General features: G+C 51.9%; 1 protein-coding gene across 1 annotated transcript in view; it reads left to right on the plus strand.

The window, feature by feature from the left end:
* CNTNAP2 (contactin associated protein 2) overlaps positions 1-16148 on the plus strand; it is a 1160842-nt gene that overhangs the window by 970482 nt on the left and 174212 nt on the right. The window lies entirely within an intron of this gene.

The raw sequence follows: 16148 nt of genomic DNA on the forward strand, positions 1-16148 counted from the left end.
CAAAATTAGAGAAGAATGGGTGGCTAAATCTTCTTTTTGTGTTTATTTTCCAAGGAGATAGAGTTAAGAGTAGATAGAGAGCCATGTGAAATGATCAGGAAAAAGGCGTAGGAGAGTGGGGTGGGTGCTAACTCAGACTCGTTAGGGATAATGTAACGGAACGTCCGCACGAGTCCATGAAGCGGCGTGGACAGTAGTGCGAGTGATGCGGTGGAACTTGGCCTCCAAGGCTCTCTGGTAGCAGCCCCCCACCCACACACCCTCCAGGGGTTTCCGTTCAGAGTTCAGTCCAGTGCGGTCCTCGTCGCACGGGGCCCTCTCCTCATCTGGGCGTAAGTGCAGCCGCAGGGGTTCACGGTGCACAGACTCTGAGTTTGGTGAACACTCATGAAGGCAGGCTGCTGGCTGTTCGGAAAAGGACAGAGTCAGCGAGAGCACAGCTGCAGCCATGAGGGGAAACCGGTCGGTGCCCCGTGTTTTCCAAAAAGTCTCGGTGCCACAGGTGTGGGGTCCTGTCCTCAGGTGAAGACAAGAGGACCCAGCACCCCCACCTAGTAAAGGAGACAATTACATGACTAGCAGTATTGAGTTTTGTAAGTGCCAGACGAGTCAGGCAGGTGTGACCACATCACACACCGATACGGCAGGGGCTGTGGAACAGTGTGCACCCCTGTCCCCCAGGGCCAGAGCAGTGCCTGACGTACTGGGGTGGCCGCCGAGTCAGCACTGCTGAGGGAAGGGAGCAAACGCGTGGGCGCAAGTCCACACCGGGGGCGGGCTGGCGGCAGAAGCCCGTCACAGAGACTGCGGGACTGGGGACCGAAATAATGGCGAAGAACAGAGTGGAAAATGGAGAGAGCAGTCATGGTTGAGCACGCCTGGAACCGTGCGGGCAGGACCCTTGACTGTCTGAAAAGGCTCTGGAGACGGAACTGGTTATCTGGTCATCCATGTCACTGTTGAGGCCTCTGATGGGGACGGCAAGGGGCGGAGTGGACAGGAAGCTGGTGGGCCGAATGTTACTACCCTCAGGTCCCACGATGGCAGCAATAGAACGGTGGGGGCAACAGTGTCTCACGGGGGGGGGGGGGGGTCGTGGTTGAATGAGGCCCGGGTGCCGTAGAAGGGAAGTGCCGTCAGGGGCGGGGGCGTCCCCTGCCCTCCTGGCCCCAAGGTGAGGGCAGGGCCCTGGGGAGAGCGGCTGCAGGGCCGATGGTTCGGGGAGCCGTGGTCTGAGGAGGGAGTGATTGATGTCAGTGACCGCGGGATTTTTATTTTTGTTTAATAATTTAAAAGAGGTTTCAGAGGGCACAGTGGGAGATTTTTGAAGGGGATGCTCACCGACTAGGAAACATTGAGGAAAAGCAACCAGAAACTGCTGTGAAACATGAGCACAAGCTTCCACGGTGGTGGAATTTGCACTTTTTCCGACATCAGGATGACTCAGAAAACATTGGCATTTCACAGGCATATCTCCCCGAAAACGTGGGGGCTGCAGCCTCATGTCCTCCTAATCTGGAGGCACGGTATTAAGGAGCAGCTTTCCTTGCGCAAGGCCTGGCAACCTCCTGTAAGGCCCGAGCTGGAGGGAGGTGTGGGGAGGCACTCTGCGGTGTATGCAAACCGATGAGTCAGAAGGAGCCGATGGACAGCAGTTCGACTCCCACTGTTCAGAACCGGGGCAGCTTCTCACACTGCAGAGCCTCCCTTGTGGGGGCAGGAGGGGCATCTGATTCTACCCCACCGGCCGTTCTGACTCCGGGCTGCTACCTAGGACGCTTTATCTCTCTTCCGTGTACTGAGTGGTTATCAGTACAGATCAGGCGTCGGCGCCCAGGTTTTCCCTTCTCACTTCTCCAAACCAACTTATTTTATCAACAGAGACTTAGGAAGAATTTTAATGTTCCTGCTACTTTGCAAGTCTAGCTCTGAGTTCAGTTTGGATCAGAGCTTTGGGGTCTGAAGAATGATTCGGACTCGGTCATTCCAGTTCACGGGGGACAAAGTTGCACCTAAAAGAAAAAAAGTTGAAACCAGAATAGCAACACTATTGTGACTTTTAAGAAACTTTTAATAAGTTTCTCCAGCTTTCTATTTAAGCTTTTTGAATTCAGTATGGACAGAAAAGTTTAGAGGCATAAATTAAAGATGAAATGTGTGCTATATTATAGGGATTGGATATATTAGCTGTGTGCCTTTCATTAAGTATTAAAAGGTATACAAATAATTGGTAAATAATAAAGTTACACAGACTTTACCCAGATTACATGTGGATCTTACTGACGGGACAGTTATTTGAGTAAATGGAACAGGGACCCTGGAGTCACAAGGAGGCATTGCTCTGATACGAAAAATGGCCCGTTACCTCAGATGCTACTGATCCAGCCATGTGTGCCGATCTGGAAATTTCTAGAAGCACTCGGGAGCTCCTCCTCTCGCTGAGCGCTGCGGTTCTGATTGCCTTCCTCCACACTCCAGAGGCATCTTGGGAAGACCACCCCCCTGCTGAAATCCTGCTCATGCAAAAAAAAAAATTGTCTCCTGAGGATATGTTTTTATTGATTTTTAAAGAGAGAGTTGGGGGGTACATGGATGCGAGAGAGAAACAGTGATTGGTTGCCTCCTGTACACACACCCCGACTGGGTATCAAACCCGCAGCTCGGGCACCTGCCCTGACTGCTTAAGCACAAACCCGCAGCCCTTCGCTGTGCGGGACCACACTCCGTCCAGAGGAGCAACCCAGCCAGGGCACGAAGGATTTACTTCACTGCACCTTGACTCATTAACCACACATAAGACAGAAGTCTTTTGTTTTCCCAAACACAACAAAACTTCTACAAGGCCGTTAATTCAGTGCACTGCCTGGGAAATCACAGGCATCCTCATTAAAGTGGTTGAAGACACTGTATGTTGTGTGTCATTACCGAGGAGAAAGGCTGAATGTTTGAGGTTGTTTTTTGTTCTCTTTTCTCTGGTTGTAATGTTTTGTGCATTATTTATTGGGTGTAGTCGGCCACAGAACCTTTCTCTTCAAAAAGATGGCCTGTGACAGTGTCAAAAAGACCAGCCCCCCAAATCGGCATGCCGGTGGCCAGCTAGGAGACAGCGGGCATTCGGAGGGAGGAGCCAAGCGAGGGGCCTGGATTCGTGGTTTCGACCTGCAGCAGCAGAGGAAGGCGTGGTGTCGTTACTCAGTGATAAACACACGGATCAGTGCGGGCAGCGGCAACTCGGATGCAGAGTCACAATCAGGTTGCAGACCCTGTGCCTGTCGTCCCAGCAGCTCATGGGGTCTCTGGGGACTCCACGTCCTTGTGGAGACAAGTGCTGCAGGGAGGCAGAGTCGGTGTCGTCATCTGTCAGTGGGTGTCCCGATGCCGGAGAACTGGTTCAACTGAGGGTGACGCTGGGGACCGATTAGTTCAGACCTGGTTTTGAGAAAAAGAAGAGAGACGGTAAATCCGAGAGTGAAGCTTGGTCTGACTGGAGTGAGGGAGGGACTGGGGAGGACCCCTGCAAACAGCCCCAAACCAGCTCCCTCGAGGCCCGGAGACGGCGCAGCAGCACGGGGTCTACAAGGCGCCAACGGACACCGGCATGCAGACCATGCGGAGCACGTTGGCGGACTGGACGTCAGTTGGAAACCTTGGGAAAATGATTTTCAAAAAATTAATTCAAGGAGTCATCTTTTTAAACGCACATTTTTCTCAATTACAAGATCATTTCTAACAGCAAGGAAGATAGAAACTTCTAGGAGATGAAAAACATGAACCCTAGTGTAGGACTTGGGTTCTACATGCTTCCTCAATACTTCGGGGGGGGGCGGGGGGAGACTGGTTTCTATCTCTGTAACATTCACGTTTCATTTTTTTAAATTTTCTCATTTAGGTACTTCACTGTTTACCAAAAAACTATGTTACAGGAGACTATTCAGAACTTGGGTGTGTTTGTCTACAGACCTAATGTTGCAAATGAAACTCATACTCCACGGTTCGCCATGGGAGCTTGTTTGCTTGTCTGCTATTTTATTTTTCTGTATTTATTGATTTGAGAGAGAGATGCACAATGATTTATTGTTTCACTTACTTATGCCTTCATTAGTTGTCTGTTACATGTGCCCTGACTGGGGATCAGACCTGCAACCTTGCTGTCTTAGGATGGTGTTTCCACCAACTGAACTACCCAGCCAGGCCTGTTTGTTGGCTTGTTAAGTGGCTGAAAAGCAGAGCTGCGTGTGTCACCTCCCGGTCTGGGTTCCAGATTCCCGGGTCCCTTTGATGTGGAACGGGAACTCGAGGACCTGAGGACTTCTGCCCAGGTCTCTGCAGGCAGAGCTCATCTCAGCCAGGGAAGCTCTGCTTTGCCTCGCGCAGAGCGCTGCCCCTCTTTCCTTCGGGGGGGCAGTCGGGTGGGTTAGGGAAGGAGGCTGGGACATCCAGGGGGGCACGAACCGACCTGAAGGCTCCCAGACGCCCCTAGCCCCTTCTCCTTGTGCTAAAACTTTACAGTTCCATGAATTACAGAATTCCACCATTCATTCGAATATCATATCACCACCTGTGCACAGTGTGACTATGGCAACCAGTGTTCTGATACAGAGCTGGATGTTGGAGCCAGAATAAGGCCATTACAATACAATTCACCCCTCCAAAATTCCAGTGGTCCAATGGAGACCCCTCGGTTGATTTTAAGCATATAAGTAAATTTAAAATGTGATAAGGTCATGAGAGATTTAGGAGTAAGAAGCTGTTTTTGTTTGGGAGTAAAGGTGAGCTGCGTGACTGCGGCTCTGGTCCGGGAAACCATTCCACACGGGGATCCGAGATCGAGGCTCCGTTTATGTCGAGGGTCCACCTCCCCCTAGATCCTTTCCGAGTCCAGTCGGCAGACAGACAACAGGAGAGTTCTCGTCCCATTGGTGGGCACTGGTCACATGGCTCCACCCAGATGCCTGGGGCCCGGACACCCAGCTCTGGGTGCGTGACCACTTTCATGGGTGACTGTGCAAGGAGGCAAAAACTTCTCATGAGAAGGTAGCAGTCTCTGCCAGATACCGTGGTAACTGAGAGTAGTGACCTTTCACGTCGCCTGAAGACATCAGGGTAGGTTTCCAGAAGAGGCAGCCTGTGAGTTGCCTTGAAGGTAGAAGAGGGAGAGGAAGGATTTTTATGGAGCGGGAACAGCATGAGCCAAGGCGCGGAGAGGAGACAGGCCACGGAGCGTTCGAGGAATAGGAAGAGCAGAGCGAAAGCCCAGGGACCAAAGACATTTTTCCTTAAAGCAGTGACCCACGCGCCTGTCTGTGTTGAGAGTTGAACAGAAGGAAGCCCATCGGGTGTAAAGCCTCCTGGGCAGTGAGTCATTTTACTTGCCTCTGGGCACAGTGTTCGAATGACCCCCTTTGGTTTTCCGAATCTCTGACTGGGCTCCTCCGAGGAGAACTGAAGGGAATGCCAGGGCCTCCTCCTGAGAGCAGCTGATACTTAGTATTCTACGGGGCCCTGGGGAAGCGCAGCCAGGACCTGTGAGTAATGAACACAGCGTCTGTCAAGTGTAATTGTAACGCTATTTACGCTCCTCTTGCATCCCGAGTCCTGTAGACACGAGTTTAAACTCCGAACAGGCTGGGCCTTCATCTTCCTGTGAGGATTTTACTGTGAAAGATAGCGTGCCCTTGGTTTGAGCCATTTTTAATAGGAGAAGGTTTACATCCTGCTTAAACAGATTCTGTGGTGAAGTCTGACCACTCTATCCTTTTCTCATCTTCTCAGGTGTCTTAAAAGCAGGAAGAAAGGGAGGGAGGGAGGAAAGAAGGAAGGTAGGTAGGTTTCGATCTGGCTTTCAATTTCCTCTCGTTCTTTGTCTTTAAAGGAAATCCCCTTTTTTGCATTTTGATTAGCCCCCCTAATTAAACACTTGTTAAAATTACAGAACACAGTTGCTTAAAATGTTGTCAACCTTTGCAAAATAAGTGAAAATTATCAGATGGTAACTTTTCCTAAAATTGTACAAATATTGCTTATTTTGAATGATTTAAAAATCCAGAGAAGCAAAAAGAATAAACAAAAAAATCAGCTATAATCCCATACTCTAGAATGTTGAATACTGTTCTTTTGGTGTGCCTTCACCAGCATTTTTCTATGCCCTTACATACATTTTTTACTCATGTGAAACCACATGGTACGTACTGTTTCCACCGTACTTGTTTCAAGTAACAGTATTTTAGAAACACATTTCCATGTTGATTTTTTTTGAAACTACACAACAGTTATTTTCTTTTCAACTGAGGGCAGAGAATAATAGATCAGAATCTCCAAGAGAGCATTGTAGTTTAGAAAATGATAATTATATATTCATAAAAGACAACAAAAACTAGGTTTTGTTGTACGGCATACAGAATGCCATGTACCAAAAAGAAATGTATTAACTGGGAGGCTGTTCATCTGAGATATTCAGGGGTTGGTTCTGTCCCCCATCAGCTGCCACATCTGGGCACCAGCATCTGGAGACGACCATTAGATTATTATGTCAACAGCTGCAGACTTGGATTTTAAAAGATTGGGAAACACCCATCTCCATGGCCAAGAGCTCTGTTTAACCAATAGTCCCTCATTGTTGGGCTAAGCTGTGAAAAGACAGGTTTTCCTTCCACTCTTCTGGCTTCCTGTCCCTCATTTGCAGTCTGTCTTGCCGCACGATAGCAGACCTCACACTTTGAGGCTGCTGTGGCCATTCAAGGCTAGTTCACACACCACGGCTTCAAGCAGCCGGCAGGCCCCCGTGGGGAGACAGAAGACCTCATCCAGGAAGGCCACACAGGCCGTGCCCAGCGGGACGGTGCCCCTGAAGGGTGAGCCTGCTCCCAAGCCAGCCCATTCGTTCACCTGGTGGAGGGTATGCCGCGCCACCCCAGGGTGGAGGTGGGCCAGAAGCTGAGCCCCGCTCTCAAAGGAGGCGCCAGGGTGCAGCCCTGTCCCCTTACTCAGTTCATGAGAAAAGCAAACGTGGTTGTTCGAACTCTGTACAGACCGGCCCTAAAATGAAAGGGGCGGGAGGTTTCGGTTTGATGTGTGCAGTCTCTAGGGAGGCAAAATATGTACGCGGTATACTCAGGAAAGTTGTATTCTCAGGGATTATCATCAGAACGAAGGGGAAAGGACGCGAACTTTATAACGAGTCATTACTTCTGTAAAATAGTATCCACTTCCATAGGAGACGTTGTGATTTTCTGTCTTTCCTCAGAGGTGGAAACATTTTGACTTCAGGGTCTATTAACTCTTCTTTAGTGTTAATTGTATTTCTCCTGGGACATTTCAACCCCTGGAATCTGAGATCCCGTATTTTTCAGAATTCAGCCTAAGATTCGTTGTTTCTAACATTCTTACTAAACAGAAGAGAATGAACAGAGTTAACTAATTGTAGCTGCAGAAAACCTAATGAGATCGTCTGGATTAGTTTCGCCTGGCTTGCAGAGATCCCGAGGAGAAGGGGGCCGGCACAGACGTCTTTCTCACTTGGAGAAGGCGGGTTGTGGAGCGACATGCTCTCCTGGCCTCTCTCACATCTGTCTGCGTCCCCACTGCATCCAAGTCTCTGTGGACAGGGTTTCGCCTCTTCCCCACTCCCTGCCCAGACCGCAGATGCCCTGTCATTGAAGCGCCTCCGGGCTTTAACTGAGTCAGTCTCTTGTTCTGTCCTGTGCCCAGAACCGGTAGGATGTGGAATCTTCACTGGGCACTTGCTTTTGTTTCTTAAATCAGGAAGCGCATGTCCAGAGTCACACCAAGGCAGTGCGGAAAGGATGTGCTAGGTAGGGGGCAGTCTGCTGCAGAACAGAGACGGGGCAGTGCCCGCGGTGCGGCCCCCGCCGGGCGGGAACTCAGCCGCGCAGCCGGATGCAGACGTCTCCTGGCCAGTCTGTCTCCTGGTAGCCACTGTCAGCTCTCGCGGGCCGGCACGCTCCTTGCAGAGCTCCTTGTCTTGGGCTTGTCCCATGCTCGGTGCTCCCATCAGCACAGCCAGCCAACACTCAGCCATTTCCAAGTCGTATTTAGTAATTTACTGGTACAGCGTCTCCTTACAAGCTTCCACTTGGGCTGCATGAACGCCCATCAGCTTTTTCCCCAGGTCCACCTGTTTCAGTATCCGCTTTACTGCCTCCTTGGACCCCAAGTCCCAAGTCCATCCTCCTTGAACTCTCAAAGCCACACTCTCCCTGACATCACCTGAAGTCACCCCCCGGAATTACCCCAGCCTCCTCCGAAATCCATTTTGTCTTGCGACGCAGTCTGACTGTGGCCAGGAGGAAGGCTGCTTTGACGTCCATCCCCTCTCAGTCCACCCTCCCCGCCCTCTCTGTAGCAGTGCTCAGCCTCCAGTTCCACGGTCTCTCTGAAGCAGCGTCCACAGCTCCTTTTATCACAGATGCTGTGTCCTCGCAGTCACCATCTGGGACTTCCATCGGTTCTTTGAAACTGGGTGCTGTCTGCCCAGCGCGTGAGTCTCCACTCATCCCAAGCAGGAGGGCATTTTAAATCCCGACGGCTCGTCTCTCACTGGCGCTGGAACTGTTTCAAGCCACACGTCATTTTGGGAAGATTTCTCTGTCTTTTTCCTTTTTAAATCGTATAGGTCCATTAATATTCAAGGAGCTATTCTCAAAAGTGGGTGAGAAGCAGAGAGAGAACTTAAGTTAGGAAGGCCCTGGGTTTAGGGACAGCTCTGTGTGTTGTGGCCGGTGGACGTCCCTTCCCTTCCTTCCCCTGCAGATGCTTTGCTGGTGAAGTTCTTTGTAACCGTAATAGGAGGCTTCACGGCCAACATACATACAGAGAAATATTTCTCATACTCAAGAGGTTATCAAGATACCAGAGGTTTTAAAATGAGCTCATAACACTCATAACACTGATTCTGAAGCTCCAGGCGTTTCCTTGAAGAATTTCCAAAAGCCTTCAAATAAATTTCCTTTGCCAGTGTTCATTTTCAGATGTGTTTAACACCGAGGTTTTCGGTGTAAATATGTATATTTGGATCCAAAAGCCTTCTTTGTTCACCAGTTAATGGCAGACTAAAGGAAAACCAGGTTAACTTTTTATTTCCCGCAGGTGTGAAAGGCGGCCCAGTGTAGTTAGAAAAGCGAATTCTCTGTGCTCAGTTATAACTGAGGGTAGCATCTCACAGACTCCGTCTCCTTGTCCGGGCGGTGAAGCTGGGCTGGGAAGTCGGATTGCGTTCGGGGAAGCCTCTCCGTCTTACCATTGCTGGCTTCATCCACATCCTTCTAAACCCAAGTGATTCCTTCCATTTTTGCCCAGAGTTACACCAACTGCAAACTTAGTCCACGGCCTCACAAGACTGCACACACTCGGACCCATCTCTCAAGTCCAGGGGCCCCCGGCACCACCCTGGGTTTAGGTGACCCACCAGAAGGACTCGCAGGACCCATCAAAGGCTGCGGGCTTCCTCTTGGTTACAGTTTTGGCAGGGAGAGAACGCAGATGAGAATCAGACTAGAGAAGGCGTGCACATAGGGCAGAAGCCAGGCAAAGTCCCCAGCGCCGGCTTCCCCCCCCCCCCCAAACGGAGTCACAGCAGGGATGTGACAGTATATGCACGGGGACTGCCAGCGAGGCGGCTCCACAGCCCCTGGGTTCAATGTCTTCCTTTGGGCCCCATGACAGAGGTGCGGTGGCCTGTCCGCTTGGCTGATCCCAGTTCCCAGTCCCTCCAGAGCTTGAGCTGTGTGACCCAGACCTTCACCCTGTCTCACGTTGGTGGGCTGTCGGGGGTGGCCAGCCCCCACCCTCGTCACACGGTAGACTCTGCCAGGATGCAGGGCTCCCAGGTAAAGGCACTCCTGTGGGACCTGATACTTTGAGGATTCAGCTGTTACCTTGTCAAAGCCCAGGGCAACGTCCAGACCTCCCTTTGGAAGAGGTGAAACTCTTCCCTGCACAGTTTGAAAATCCTTCTCTGGGTGACAAGGAAGTAAAAGCCTCCTCCAACCTTCTTGCTAGAATGAAACTTGTTCATCCTGGTGTTTCCTAGGCAAGAGTCCGGGGCCAGGGTCCTACCCCAGGGCCCTACCCCAGCTGCCAGAATCAGAGTGTCGGCGAGAGCAGCCTTGACATGTTGCGCCAGAAGTGTATTCCTTTAGCACTTTCTCACATAGGCCAGAATTTGGGAAATTACGGTCCAAGGTCTTTGTTGCTGAGATTTGAGTAATTAGGACCCAGGCGAGGTCCTTGTTCCTAGGAGCAGAGTGAAGGAAATAGCGTGGCGTGTAGAAACGAGAGAGAATTCTGCTTCTGGCTCCACTGCCACGTTTACCTAGGACAAGCTTTTGTTTTTCGCATGTCGTCTGTTCGGGAACAACGCTGGGCACAGTTTGTTTCAAACAGACATAACTGATGGATCAAGTTCCTAGATTCAGAAAATGGACAGAAAGGGGCAAAAGTAGGTTTACAGTCACTGAGCCAAACACCGTGTTGATTCTTGTAGCAGTTAGTAATTATTGCATTATTTTCCATATGAACAACTGCAAACCTACCTTCGCCCCACCCTGTGCATTGTTCCTTTGTGTTCTTAGGCAAGGCGTTTGTGGGCTACAAGGCGGCATACCTTACATATGCTGGTGTGCTGAATTAGCGGTTGCCTTAGGAGAATGGATGGACTCCTTTTTTTTTAGAGAATCTGTTACAGTCGTTTGGCCTCCTTGGCTAGAGTGCGCCTTTTCCTTCCTTCATTCATCCGCTCACTTCTTCACAAACATCTCGGTGCCTTCTCCGTGGCAGGCGTTGTTCCCGGTACTGAGAATATAGCAAAAATGAACAAACCAGAAAATGCTTCTGCTTTAGTGAGGCCAGGGGTACAGCTGTGTGTATTGTGCCAGGTGGTGATTTAAAAATCAGGATAAAGGAGGGAAGAGCAGCCGAGAGAGGGGTTTTCTCTTTAATGGAGAGTGCTTAGGGAAGCGGTCTCTGAGGTGAGGACCTGTGAGCCGTGTGCTGGGGAAGGGAACAGGGTGTGCCCGGCCCTGTTGAGGCAGGCACAGCTTCGCAAGGTGGTGACCAGAAAGCTGTGTGCAGGCGACGGGGTCAAGGAGAGACCGAGGAGGGCAGACCCAGACACAGAGTGCAAGCAGCGCTGAAGGACGTTAGCAACAAAGGGAGCAAAGCAGTGAGATGTTAGGTCAAAAGAAGAGTTGCGTGGCGGTGGGGACTGTTAGGGCTGGAGGCCTTCGGAAGTTACCGTTGCCGTGGAAGGGAGGGGGAAAGAGCCGGAGGCTGTCAGGACTAGACAGGAAGGCGGGGCACCCAGAGTCCAGGTGGGGCACCTGGCCTCAGACGGGAGCGAAGACATGTGCTTCTTCCTCCTTTTCCTCGTTCCTCTGATGCCCGCAGTGACCTCGTTTTCAGCCCCCCCCCACCTCGTCTTGTGACCTTCCTGTGCTGAGTAAATTGTTCTTTCTCCTAACGTGCATTTAGCCCTCCCTTCATGAAAAAGGGAAACAGACTATGTATTCATAGCATTCCTCACTGCAGAGTGAGGCTAAAATACCTCCCTCCCTATTCCAATGTTGTTGGACGGTTAAACGAGATTTTGTACAGAGCCTCCCTTTGGAAGCTGTCAACCCTTGAACTTCGTTTTAGAATGGAAGGAACGCAGCGTTGTCAAAACTGCAACAGTGTAGCTGGTCCTCTCAGCACGCTCCCTGCATGTACCTCTCTTTCCTCGTCTTTACTCTTCACCTGTTCTTCAATGAAGGGCCACATTCTTTTCTGCTACTTCAAACTGACACTTCGAGTTCGGGTGCCTAAATGTCACCTCACCTGCAGGGGAACGCAGAGCCCCAAAGTCTACTCTCCTGGTCAGTTGTTAAATTTGTCACTTGATACATTTGTCCTGCAGTGGTTTGTTTGAGAAAACTTGAGTTAGAACGGGGGCTAACAGCGCCACCTGCTGGAACTAACAGGAGGGAACGCCAGGAGCTGTCTGTGGTCCCTGCTTCCTCACGTTGGGGGCGCGCAGAGGTCGTTTCTGCCCTCCCCCCTTCTCCCTGAAGCCAGCGTGCCACACTGTGCTCACCTCTTCTAATGTCTGCTTTCTCCTTACAGTGATGCACTGTCCAAAACTACCATTAAGACGAGCTGTATTTAACTTGATTATTTCTCTTAGAATTTTTTGGAAATTGGTTTATAGAGTGGTGGCATTTGAAGGGACCTTAGCGACCCTCTGACTCAATGTTTTCAAAAACCTTTGGTCACGGAAACCGGAAAGCTGCAGATGTGCTCCTCGTGTCTGACACCGTAGACAGAAGCCCCCGCAGGAGGAGAGGGGAAGACTGGGACTCCAGGACACGCACTGCCGGGCTGCTCCCCGTGTCAGTCACGGTGCTTTTAGGTGCAGTAAAAACGGCTTGACCAACAGCGTGCGTCTCTCCTAAGAAGTCTGGAGGTGGCCGTGGGAATAATTCAGGGGAGGACCAGTGGCACCAAACTGCCAGGTTCCTCCCGTTGCCCTCCCTGTCTCCTCCGAGTCTGGTGTTGACAAGGTGGATTCAGCAGCACGAGGACATAACTTTCACTCAAGATCGAGTAGTAAAAGAGAGACTGTTTCTTCTCTGATGAGCTAAGAAATCTGTCCCGAAAGACCTCCTGAAGAACCCCTCTCATGTTTTATTGGCCAGCGGGGAATCTTATGTCCCATCCCATCCTAACAAGATTAGGAACAGGGAATCGCCATGTTTGACTTAGTCAAGTCCAAGTTCAACCTGGTAGGGCCATCCTTACCTGATGCTGAAGGGTCTGTGGAAGCACATAGACTCCTGGGCAGGACTGGGTCAGGTCACGAAGGAAAGGTGGGGAGTGGCTAATTGTTGGGGAAAGTGTTTCCTGGGGTCCCGGTTCTGCTTGACTTCTGAGCGAGAGGCACCGAGTTCTGCTCACGCCCCTTTAAGGGTGCACAGAGAGCCGGCAGCCGTGGCAGCTGGAGCCCTCCTCCAAAACAGAGGGCAGACCCGTTTCTGGCCAGGATGACGAAGCTCCGGTCTCTCTCCCTAGGGAAGAAGGTGAGCGAGTTTGCTAGCAGCCTTTTAAAAAGACTGCAGTTTCCTAGGTTCAGAATTCTCGGCTGTGACCCAACCTTCGCCTGGGCTGCTTCACACGCCCCCAGGGGACGTGGGAGACCAGGGAAACCCGTGTGGACGTTGAGTTCATGTTACCTGCTACACTGTGAATAACGAGGTCCCTTGTCTGTGGTCCACAAGTCCCCCGTCCTCAGCCAGCGTCCCTCCGTGGGTCGGTGGCAGGCCAGCTGGTTTCTTGGCCAGGAGGAGGAACCCCAGACACTCCCTGTACCTGACACCAGTGTTTGCTACGGCGTCCTCTCTGATGAGCCGCACGAGGCACAGCCAAGCCTCAAATGCTTCCCTCTGGCAATAAGAATCATTTCCATGTATAAGAAAGCCCTTGTCATGGGCGGAAACAGGGCAGCTCCAACCAGAGATGCCCGATATGGAAGGCCGCCGTCGCCAGCCCCGGTGCCTCTGACGCTGCCTCCCTTTCGTTTGCTCTCTGACTCTCTCTAATTATCTCCTTTAAAATGTCAGTGCCTCTCACCCAGAAGCCCGGGAGCAATCGGCCGCAAACTGAACTTCAGATGCTGTTAGAGCGCACTTCCCATGTGCCAGGGTGATGGGGTTTGTCTCAAAGGCAGCCCTTAGTGATGTCAGGGAAGCTCACGTTGAATGACCGAGGGAAAGGGACTGACCTTTCGCCCCCACCCCGGGCCCGCAGCCCATTCCCCCCACCCTGGCAGCGCCGGGGGAGACAGGTGTGCCAAAGCTGTGAACGTAGCTCCAGCACAGCCCAGACGGGGCTCCCAGGAGAGCCGTGTTCCCACANCTGACTCTCTCTAATTATCTCCTTTAAAACGTCAGTGCCTCTCACCCAGAAGCCCGGGAGCAATCGGCCGCAAACTGAACTTCAGATGCTGTTAGAGCGCACTTCCCATGTGCCAGGGTGATGGGGTTTGTCTCAAAGGCGGCCCTTAGTGATGTCAGGGAAGCTCACGTTGAATGACCGAGGGAAAGGGACTGACCTTTCGCCCCCACCCCAGGCCCGCAGCCCATTCCCCCCACCCTGGCAGCGCCGGGGAAGACAGGTGTGCCAAAGCTGTGAACGTTGCTCCAACACAGCCCAGACGGGGCTCCCAGGAGAGCCGTGTTCCCACAGGGTCCCGGGCTTCAGTCCCCACTGAGCCGACGTGACTGAGGAGGGGCTGGGACACGTTCCTGCTCTAGAAGGAAGTGTTGGCGTTAAGAAGACCTATCGCCCAGAGGAAGAAACGGGCCCCGTGTGACCAGCAGAGAAGAGACGATGGCCGGTTCCGGGACCAGAGCTCGTCACAGCAGGAGGGGGAGGAGCAGAGGAGACCTCAGCAGCATGGGTCCCTCCAAGTCAGACCTGGGGTTAAACTCAGTTTACCCCCGAATTCTGTTTTCCTGGTGGCTGTTGGTACCTTTAAAATGAAACAGTCTTCTCCACTTAGCTCGGGAACCCTTGTCCTCTGGCTGTTCCCACAACTTCCGCTTTACGATGCATCTGCCGAAATAGAGCCCCACGAAAACGTAGCGGGTCCAGTCTTCAGACTGAGGACACCTTTTCCCCGTTGACGATACTGGAAACACGGGGGAGGATCATTCAGCGTGTGGGTCGTGGGATCGTCAGCCTGCGTTCCAGTCACCCCTTCCTACACACCTGGATGAATGACGGTCACCGGCCCCCATCCCAGTCCAGAGGGGCGTTTCACCAGAATGTGTGAGGAACCACTGCAGTTGTTAAAACGAAAGCCCTCTTCCTAGTGACACAGGGGATCAGAACTCCCGGGGACGGGGACGGTCGTCGATTAGACGGAGCTCCACGTCTCATGTCCCTGGAGCCCAGTGAAGTTCCTGGGGCTGGGAGGGGCCTGACCCAGAGGCAGAACGGTGGGGGCCCTGGGGAGTCCAGCCCACTGCCCTTGTTAGATTACAGGTCTTATGGCTTGTGACTTCATCTCAAAATGGGACCGGTCCAGAGAAGCTGAATTTTCCATTAGCCCAGGGGGAAAAGTCAGACTGCCCAGAGATTAGGTGGAGGCTTGCCGGTAGATGGAGCGGCTAAATCTCTTCGTAAGCAAAGCTGGAGCGTCGCTGGACCGGCCACCTCCCCAGTGTCTGCCACAAGGGAGGCGCCGAGCTGGAGGGCCTGCAGGCCTGTGTGCTGCTGCTGCTGCTGCTGCGTGAGGCTGCCTCTCCTGCCACCGCAACAGCAACAGACGTTTAAAAACCAGGTTCATGAACCTCGGGAACTTAAACAGAAGGCTAAAATGTGACGCAGGAGAAATACTTAGAACCAGAGTTGCCCGTCCATTCCCTGCTGTTGAAAGGTGACTCACTGCAGGAGGAGGTTGCTGTGGAGCGAGCGGATCTGTGAGAGAGCGTGGTCTGTGGTCAGTGCTGGCGGGCGGGGTCCGAGATGGACCCAGCATCCCCATGGGGAGCGACCGGACTGTGGCACAGACGATTCTAGAAAGTGTTCTTCTGCAGGGATTTACAGCTTCCCTTCAGGCAGCCACGAGTGCTGGGGAAAAGATGCAGGTCACCTTAAAAAAATGATGAAGGTCAGTGTGGCCCAGTGGATTGGGTACCGTCCTGCAAAGCAAAAGGTTGCAGCTGGTTCAAATCCCAGTCAGGGCACATGCCTATGTTGGGGGTTTGATCCCCAGTCAGGGTGCATGTGAGAAGCAGCCAACAGATGTTTCTCTCCTTCTCTTTCTTTCTCTTCCCCTACCCTCCTGCTCTCTTCTCTCTCCCTCCCTCCCACCCTTCACTTCTCTCGGACATCAATGAGTGTGTCCTTGAGTGAGAATTTTTTTAAAGATGCAGGTCACCTTCATTTACATTCATCAACAATTCATAACTCCCTAACCTCCAGTAGGAGCTACAATGATTAGTTTAATGAAGTAGAGTTTGTGAATTCTCCCAAAGCGGTAGATCTCCACTCCAGCAATCTATTAATATTTTCCAGGCAGCTTCTAGGAAAGCCAGTGCCTCCACCAGACCAGCCGAGCCCGAGTCTGCAGGGTGGGGCGGAGAAAGGGCCAC

Source organism: Sturnira hondurensis, unplaced genomic scaffold (assembly GCF_014824575.4).
Source record: "Sturnira hondurensis isolate 20B ecotype Veracruz unplaced genomic scaffold, ASM1482457v3 Scaffold0022464, whole genome shotgun sequence".
Taxonomy (NCBI): Eukaryota; Metazoa; Chordata; class Mammalia; order Chiroptera; family Phyllostomidae; genus Sturnira; species Sturnira hondurensis.